This window comes from Podarcis filfolensis (genome assembly GCF_964270895.1).
Source record: "Podarcis filfolensis genome assembly, chromosome: Z".
NCBI lineage: Eukaryota > Metazoa > Chordata > Lepidosauria > Squamata > Lacertidae > Podarcis > Podarcis filfolensis.
The window spans coordinates 31,006,043-31,014,949 of NC_139617.1; the positions used below are offsets into that span (position 1 = coordinate 31,006,043).

An 8,907-nucleotide genomic window follows, 5' to 3' on the forward strand; every position below is an offset into this window, starting at 1 on the left:
TGGAAGGAATCCAAGGGTCATCTAGTCCAACCCCCACCCATGCAGGCTTTTTTTTAAAAAAAAAATCTTATATCTCTATAAGCGTGGTCTCATCATTTTCTCTCCAGCCCCCAATTCTGCATCACTTACAAGGACCAGATACAGACCATTCTTCAGGTGCTTTAGCCTCATGTATGCCTTAAATATTTAGTGGGGAAAACTTGAATCTTTCATTTTTTAAACACAAAACCTTTCATGAAATTGCTGAGTCAGCATCACATCCAGATGGGAGCTAGTTTCAATTCTGCAATGCCAAGGTGACTCCCACTTTTTTTTTTTTGCATTGCAGATGACACCATCTCTTCTGCAAGATGGTCATCATTGAATCATAGACTTGGAGAGTTGGAAGGGATTAGGTAAAGGGCCCCCTGACCATTAGGTCCAGTCATGGCCAACTCGGGGGTTGCGGCGCTCATCTCGCTTTATTGGCTGAGGGAGCCAGCGTACAGCTTCCGGGTCATGTGGCCAGCATGATTAAGCCGCTTCTGGCAAACCAGAGCAGCGCACGGAAATGGCGTTTACCTTCCCGCCGGAGCGGTACCTATTTATCTACTTGCACTTTGACGTGCTTTTGAACTGCTAGATTGGCAGGAGCAGGGACCGAGCAACGTGAGCTCACCCCATCGCGGGGATTCAAACCACCAACCTTCTGATTGGCAAGTTCTAGGCTCTGTGGTTTAACCCACAGCGCCACCCACATCCCTGGAAGGGATTACCAAGAGGCATTTAGAACCACATGTGTCACCTTGAGGTCCTTGGAGGAAAAGGTGAGCTATAAATGTAAATAATAAAAATAAACATTTTAATCTCTTTTAATATTTTAACTTATGTCCATTTTAAATTATTGGTGTGAATATTTCTCAATTTTATTGTTTTATCATTTTGTAAACTGCTTTGCCAGACAGCATCTTAAAAAGTAGAGACATCACCTTGCCAACAAAGGTCCGTATAGTTAAAGCTATGGTTTTGCCAGTAGTGATGTATGGAAGTGAGAGCTGGACCATAAAGAAGGCTGATCGCCGAAGAATTGATGCTTTTGAATTATGGTGCTGGAGGAGACTCTTGAGAGTCCCATGGACTGCAAGAAGATCAAACCTATCCATTCTTAAGAAAATCAGCCCTGAGTGCTCACTGGAAGGACAGATCGTGAAGCTGAGGCTCCAATACTTTGGCCACCTCATGAGAAGAGAAGACTCCCTGGAAAAGACCCTGATGTTGGGAAAGATGGAGGGCACAAGGAGAAGGGTTTGATCAAACTGCGGGAGGCAGTGGAGGACAGAAGTGCCTGGCGTGCTCTGGTCCATGGGGTCACGAAGAGTCGGACACGACTAAACGACTAAACAACAACAACAAACTGCTTTGAGGTTTTTCGCAATCAAGAGGTGCGTAAATTTTACAAAATAAATAAACAATAAATAATATGAATATTAATTGTTTTGCTGATTTATTTGTATCACTTCCCTTAATCTGGACACTAGACTTCCATTGCTTCAGCCTATCCTATAAAAATTTGCTGCATGCTTTGAGATGGATGCTTTTTCATTGGGAAGACCCCAAAAATTGTCCGCTCTGGTTGTTTCCATAATTGGGAGTCTCACCATTTCCTTCCCATTGCCTGCTCAGTGCACTCTAGCATTGTCCCAGAGAGATTGCCTTCCAACTGTTTTCCATGCAGAACTGTTTTTAATATGCCAATGATGGTATCTAATATGCAAAAATTATTGTAACTCGGTTTTTAAAGATGCATTTTAGATTTCCCAGAACAGTGATGAGATGTGAGCGAGATGCAAATGAAACATTAAAACCATGGGAGCCCCGGAATGTAATGCAGCCAGTGAGCAGACCTCAGGAATTGGACGGGCATCTGGCCGACCTTTGCCTGGATTTGTTGCAAAAGGAGTTGCCACATTATTAGCTCAGAATGCAAATCCCGTTAGATCTGGGTGGTCCAACATATGGCCCGCGGGCGGCATGCAGTCCTTGAGACCTCTTTTTTTTTTTTTGCGGCCCTTGCTAAGTACCAAAGGAGCGTCGCTAGTGGCAGCAGGAGTCCCAACATCCAGGATCACCCCCTCCCCAGTTAACGACTGCCAGAAGCAGAAGCAGCAACAAATCGTTGAGCTTCGACGTCCCCGCCTCCCCACTTTTCCAGCCGCCGGCGCGCCAGGTGATTGGACAGCAGCCAGACTCTGGTAAGCAGGGGTTCCTCCTGATCAGTAATGGTCCTAAGCTGCACGCCCCCCTCAGGCTGTGACTCCTGCTACTGCAGCTGCCCCTCTGCTCTTCCAGACCATGGCAGGGGGTTGATAACAGGAGGCAAAAGCCCAGCGGCTGTGACTAAGCTGCTCCGTGATGCCTGCCTACAGCGCAGGGCTGAGTCCGGGCAGCTCCTCCGCCATGGCTTCATTGCCCGGCTTGCCTCGGCCCCTTCCCATCGGGGGCTTGGCCCTCCCAGCTTCCTGCTTCCCCCAGCCCAGGGCGTTGAACCGGCAGCCCCAGAATCTGCTGCGGCCGCCTTCTCCTAGGCCTTCTTTTGCCTTCCGGGGGTTGGTGCGGGGCTCGCACTCCCCACCCAGGGATGCTCCCCCTGACTTCCAACCTTAGAAAAGGGGCCTGCAGGTGCCAGGACAGTATCCGAGCACTGCCGGGCGGGGGGGCGGGGACTAGGGAGCGGTCAATGGCAAGCGCGGAGCTGGCTCTGCCTCCTGGGCTGGTGGAGGGCGGGGGTGAGCGGGTAGGGACCCAATTGTGGAGTCATCCTGGTGCTGTGATAAGGGGCACATGATGCTGGGGTCCCTGTCGCCCTGAGCTCAGCACTTTCTCCCTCTATGTGTGTGTGTGTGTGTGTGTGTGTGTGTGTGTGTGTGTGTTTTACAGCTGGCCCACTGTGCACTGCTGCATAGTGCTGATAAAGCCAAGTTTGCAGGTTCAATCCCTGTATGAGACAGCTGCATATGCCTGCATTGCAAGGGGCTGGACTTGATGATCCTTCCAGCTCTTCAATTCTATGATTCTGTCTGCAGAATTATTATTATTATTATTATTACTTGAACATGTTTTGGGCAGGCACACATCATTTCCCATGTATTGTTTACACAGTACATTTCTTACTGTGGCTGATACTTCTTGCACTCAATTATATGTAACACTCAGGCCCAGATGAGACAGTTTATCTATATATATTTTTCTTTAATGACAGTGTGAATCATGAGACCTCTATACAGTGGGAGGGATGTTTCTGTCTCTGAAACGTGAAGTACATTCTGAGCATTTTCTTTTCTTTCATGTTTGATGCTGTTAAATCAAATGCGGGGGGGGGGGGAATAAAGGTTTTATGGACATATCTGCAGTGGGGAGGGGACTAGATGCCCTTTGGGTCCCTTCCAGCTGTACAATTCAATGTTTCTGTGGTTCTATGATTGGGGTGGGGGTGGGGTAATCCCAATGTATGTTTTGCTCTAGAAGGCCAAAATTGGTCAGAATTGAGCATACACTTTCAGAGTTAATACTAAATACATTACTTCTCATAAAGGAGCCACCATAGCTGCTAGAGGGCTGTGAAAATTTGTGTTCCAGCCTTTTTAGACTCGTCTACCCATGTACTATCTAAAACCAAAGGGGCACAGTGGTTTCTAGATGTGATTTTTTTCCCCAGCTCTCCCACCCCAATAAAGAAACCTATTATTATTATTATTATTATTATTATTATTATTATTATTATTTTAGACCTCTCTTGCAATCCTGAACTATTTCTGAGCTTGGCCCTGCATGACCTTCAGCATGCAGCTGTTGATTCCTGTTGTATACTCTTCCTTCTTGATTTCACTTTTCTTCCATTTCTTATACATGGCCTTCTTAAATCTCAGCTCATCTGTAAGATCCTTCTGCAGCCACACCGGTTTCTTCAGATTAAGGCCAAGCAATTTACCAATACATTGTCTGAAACGGGTTTGAAGTTCAGATTATGGTAATGGTTTCAGAATTTTTGAGCTGGCAGTATTTTGTGAATCCCCAGCTACCACCAGCCCAGCACGTTACTCCCGGGTGACACTTGCGCCCTGCAAGGCCTTCCAATGCTTGCCCATTCCCTCCCTCCCCCCACAGGTCTTGTGGGAAATTCTTCCTAGCCAGCCCCTTAATCTCTAGTTGAATCCTAGAATACATGACAGTCCCGGAATGCTAAAATACTGTAGAATTTTAGACTGCTTTCATTTCATTGTTCATGAGAAGCCTTTTCCTCCTTTGTTGAGTCTCCCTTCTTGCCTGCTACAATTTTATTCAAATGCAACAGCAGGGCAGAAGGCAGCTGAACAAAAGGCCCTTTTCATTTTTTTAACAGGTCTTCAGATCTTTGTACTCCCCAGAATTGTATTTAATAGGTTAATTTTTCAAGCTGCTTGAATGTGTGTGTGTGTGTGTAAGGGGGAGTTTGTATATTGCAAACATGTCCCGCAGAAACACAACCACAATAGAATCATATAACTGTAGAGTCAGAACGAACCACAAAGGGTCATTTGCTACAGCCTCCTGCACTGCAGGAATCAGAGCTAAAGGACTCCTTGGCCACCCAACCTCTCTTAAAAAACTTCAAGGAAGGAGATTCTAATAGCTTCCCAGGGAGTCTGTCCCACTGCAAACAGCTCTTAGTGTCAGAAAGTTCTTCCTGATGTTTAGTTGGAATCTCCTTTCTTGTAACTTGAAGTTCAGGTCCTATCCTCCAGAGCAAGAGAAAACAAGCTTGCTCCATCTTCCATGGGATAGCTCTTTATATATCTGAAGATAGCTATCGTATCTCCTCTCAGTCTCATCTTCTCCTGGCTAAACATGCCCAGCTCCCTCAGCCATTCCTCACAAGGCTTGGTTTTCCGACCCCTAGTCCCAGAACTGGACACAGGACTCCAGGTGGGGTCTGACCAAGGCAGAATAGAGTGGTACTGTCACTTCTCTTGATCTAGACATTTGGCTTCTCTTGATGCAGCCTAGAACTGCATTAGCTGTTTGTGCTGCTGCATCATACTGTGGACATATGTTAAGCTTGCGGGCTCCTAAGACATCTCAATCCTTTTTGCATGGACTTCTGTCAAACCACATGCCTTCCCCCCAATTCTATATTTCTGTATCTAGTTATTCCTGCCTAAGCAGGAACCTTTCATTCATCCCTATTGAAATTAATTTTCTTAGTTTTGATTCTGTTTATGAATATTTGCTTTCTGGAACCATCCTCTTCTAAGTTTTTGGAAGCACAAGCACACACGCCTGGACCCTTAATCCCCTTAACTCTTCTCCAAAGCCATCGTCTTTCCCTGCCATCTATAATTCAGTGACATCCTTCTTTCAATTATCTTTCAGGCTCTTAAAGTCCTGAAATTAGCACCCCTCTCAATTTTGTGGGAGATTGCATAACTGTGCATGACTGCATGAAATGGTTAAGGACCACAGAGTTTTATTGCTAGACAGGTCAAGCTCCCAAGGAAGTGAAGCTTTTCAACTTCCTCTTTCTCTGCATCATGTAATAAAGGACATGCGTAAGCTTGCTCTTGAGTTTACAGCATGTGTTTGGAATTATATACAGTACTTTCTACCCAAAAATATTCTGCCTGTGTTTCTCTTTGCAGCTGCATGGAACAACACATTTATCAAACCTATGAATCTGTAAGTAAAGCATTTCTAACTTACTTTGCAGTTTGTGGTCTGTTCCTTGCAAATGGGGTAGAAAGAAAGGTGCATTGTAAATGGGATAAGAAAGATTTGACAACCTATATTCACTGTGCTGCTTATTTTTGTGAGTTTAATACTCTGCTACTGGAACGTTCTTGTGTACAAGTCCTGCATTTCGAATTCAGGCACCCAGCAAATTCTTTTGTTGTTCACCCACACACATGGGTCCACAGGGATTCATATATTTTTCCTCCCACAGTCTTCAGGTAGAAAACGATCTTCCACTAATACTGCATATGGATCCTGGTTCTCCCCCCGCAAAAAGAATACACACACACACACACACACACACACACACACACACAGGCAGCACCTGTTTGTCATGATAGACGACTTCCATGTGGGCCTGGGCACAGAGTGTCACATTCCCCCGGGGCGTGCAAATTTGTTAAGAGGGGGTCACTGCAGAGGAAGGGGGTCAGTTAATGGACGATATCAGTTTCTCTCTGCTAATGAAGATAGCACTCTCTCGGAAGCTGGACATGTGGAGGAGGGTGAGACGTCAGTGGAATTTGATACCAGGAGAGAATAAATGGGCAGACTGAGGCAACAGCCTCGGCACTCAGATGTTATTATACAATTCATTAATAGAACACTTTTAACTTATCATGTGAATAGAGCTCTGGAATGAAAGGGGGATTTGTTTGCGAATGTTTGTATTTAGATTCTAATTTCTAATTCAGTCTGCACGCACACACAGCATTCTCAGTAATGGATGGCTCTGGAATCAGCAAATTGTAGAGATGAAAGAGGCCACCAAGAGTCATTTAGTCCAACCCATTTGCAATGCAGGAGTCACAGCTAAAAAATCCCTGCCAGATGTCCAACCAACCTCTCTTTCAAAACCTCCATTGAAAGAAACCCTCCCATCTTCTAAAGGAGCCCGTTCCACTGTTGAATAGCTCTTATCATCAGGAAGTTCTTCCTAATGTTTAGTTGGAATCTCATTTCTTCCAATTTGAATCCATCAGTTCTGGTCCTCTTCTCTGGAGCATCAGAAAGCAAGCTTGCTCCATCTTCCACCTGATGGCCCTTCAAATATCTGATTTGAAGTTGGTTATGATCTCACCTCTCAGTTAATGCAGGTATTTAGTTAGGTCTTAGGAAGGAAACCTGGGATTTATTTTTTTAAAAAAATAATTACTCTATTTGGCATGTCAGCACTTAATTGTCCTACCTTAAGAGGCATCAATAAAGCAGGTCTCGTGTAAATCCAGCAGAGCTGAAACAGATAGAGTACTTAATAGATAACAAATTGGATGATTAAAGAGACGTGGATTACACAGAGTAGTAGAAAAGCAAAGGAACCAGGAAAAGGTTGGAAGGGAAGTCATATGGTACAGATATGTAGATATGCTGTTTTTGGTATGGTTGTAAGTGGGGCGGGGGAGGGAAGGGTTAGATATGCTCTCTGTTCCTGTTTTGGAAAATGCAAAAAAAGAAAAAAGGCATCAATAAATTTCAACTGCTTTTTAAAAAATTGAATCCCTTCGTAATGATTTTCAGGACAGAAGCAAAAGCTGAATTTTGGTTTGACCCAACATGCCAGATCTCCAGCCATGGGTCTGTTTTCTCACCAATTTTTTTTGTTATTATATTGGGTGAGGGAGAATCACAGAATTGCCAAATCATAGAGTTGGAAGGGACCCAAGAATTATGTAAGCCAACCCCTTGCAGTGCAGCAGAGCCCACCACCTTCTGAGGGAATCTATTCCACTCTTGGCAGAGGTGTACCTGGGGGGTTGGTGAGGTTGGCCCCTACCAAGTGTGCAGCCCCAGGGGGCACTGGGCTGCCAACTCCTGGGTGGCATGTTCTGTAGCCACCCATAGGTAACTAGGGGTGAGGGAAGCAGGCTGCTGGAGAGATAGCTAAGAGGGCAGCATCCTGGCTCTTGCCCACTGCTCCAGACTGACCACAAAAGCAAAAGGAAGCTCTTGTCAGCTGTTCAGCTTCTGACCTTCCCTTTCAGCCCTGCTCCCCAGGAAACCTTTTGATGTGCTGAAGAGGGAACCAGATACTTTCCATTGTGGTTGGATCCCGCAAAGCCCTTTCACGCAGCAAGCTCAGTCCTTGCTTCCCTTTTGTGGGGGTGCAGGAGGGAAGATCTGGCTGATTTGTACCTCTTAAATCACTAACTTTGCAGGTGACAAATGATGGTATCTTCTGGGGTGTTTCAAACAGTCTCTCAGTGTGAAACCTGTTGAGATTTGCAAGTTTTACTTGTGGGGTTTCGGCTGCTGATTCCTGTGCTGGCTGATTATTTAAGGGGTTTCTAATGGCGATATTAATGGACGTGGGTGGCGCTGTGGTCTAAACCACAGAGCCTAGGGCTTGCTGATCGGAAGGTCAGCGGTTCAAATCCCCGCGATGGGGTGAGCTCCCGTTGTTCGGTCCCTGCTCCTGCCAACATAGCAGTTCGAAAGCACGTCAAAAGTGCAAGTAGATAAATAGGTACCGCTCCGGTGGGAAGGTAAACGGCGTTTCCGTGCGCTGCTCTGGTTCGCCAGAAGTGGCTTAGTCATGCTGGCCACATGACCCGGAAGCTGTACACTGGCTCCCTTGGCCAATAAAGCGAGATGAGCACCACAACACCAGAGTTGTCTGCGACTGGACCTAATGGTCAGGGGTCCCTTTACCTTTACTTAATGGCGATATTGCTTCTCAAAAGTGAAACAGCTCTAGCAGTAAAAAGGGGCCTCTTTCTTTGCATTGCTTTTCATTTCTTCTGTGTATGACATACATGTGTGTGTGGCACTACACTGCCACTGTCACAGCAAGTTTTTTGTGGGGGGTGGGGGGTGGGGGTGGGAGGGTTGCCAGTACAGCTCCTGGCCAAGGGTGTAAGGGACCCTAGGTATGCCCTCTGACTCTTGGACAGCTCTTGCTGTCAGAAAGTTGACTCACTGGAGGTTTTTTAAAATAGGGAGCTGTCCTTCCTTAGAAGTTTTTTAACCAGAAGTTGAATGTCAGGGGTTATTGAGCTATGATTCATGAAAATGTTTTGAACAGTTACAGAAATAAAATAAGCCTGGAAGTAAAAGGATGTTGTGCAGGAAGCAGCAGCTGTTGCAAAGCTGTTGCATTGCAGGGGTTTGACTAGATGACCCTTGGGGACCCCTTCCAACTCTACAGTCCTTTGATTCTATGAG

General features: G+C 45.7%; 1 long non-coding RNA gene across 1 annotated transcript; it reads left to right on the forward strand.

The window, feature by feature from the left end:
- Positions 1-748: 748 nt before the first annotated feature.
- Positions 749-7,824, forward strand: LOC310754609. Its single transcript, XR_014543921.1, has 4 exons — positions 749-819; positions 2,066-2,231; positions 5,655-5,691; positions 7,728-7,824. It is a non-coding gene; the product is annotated as an uncharacterized lncRNA (long non-coding RNA).
- Positions 7,825-8,907: the final 1,083 nt, after the last annotated feature.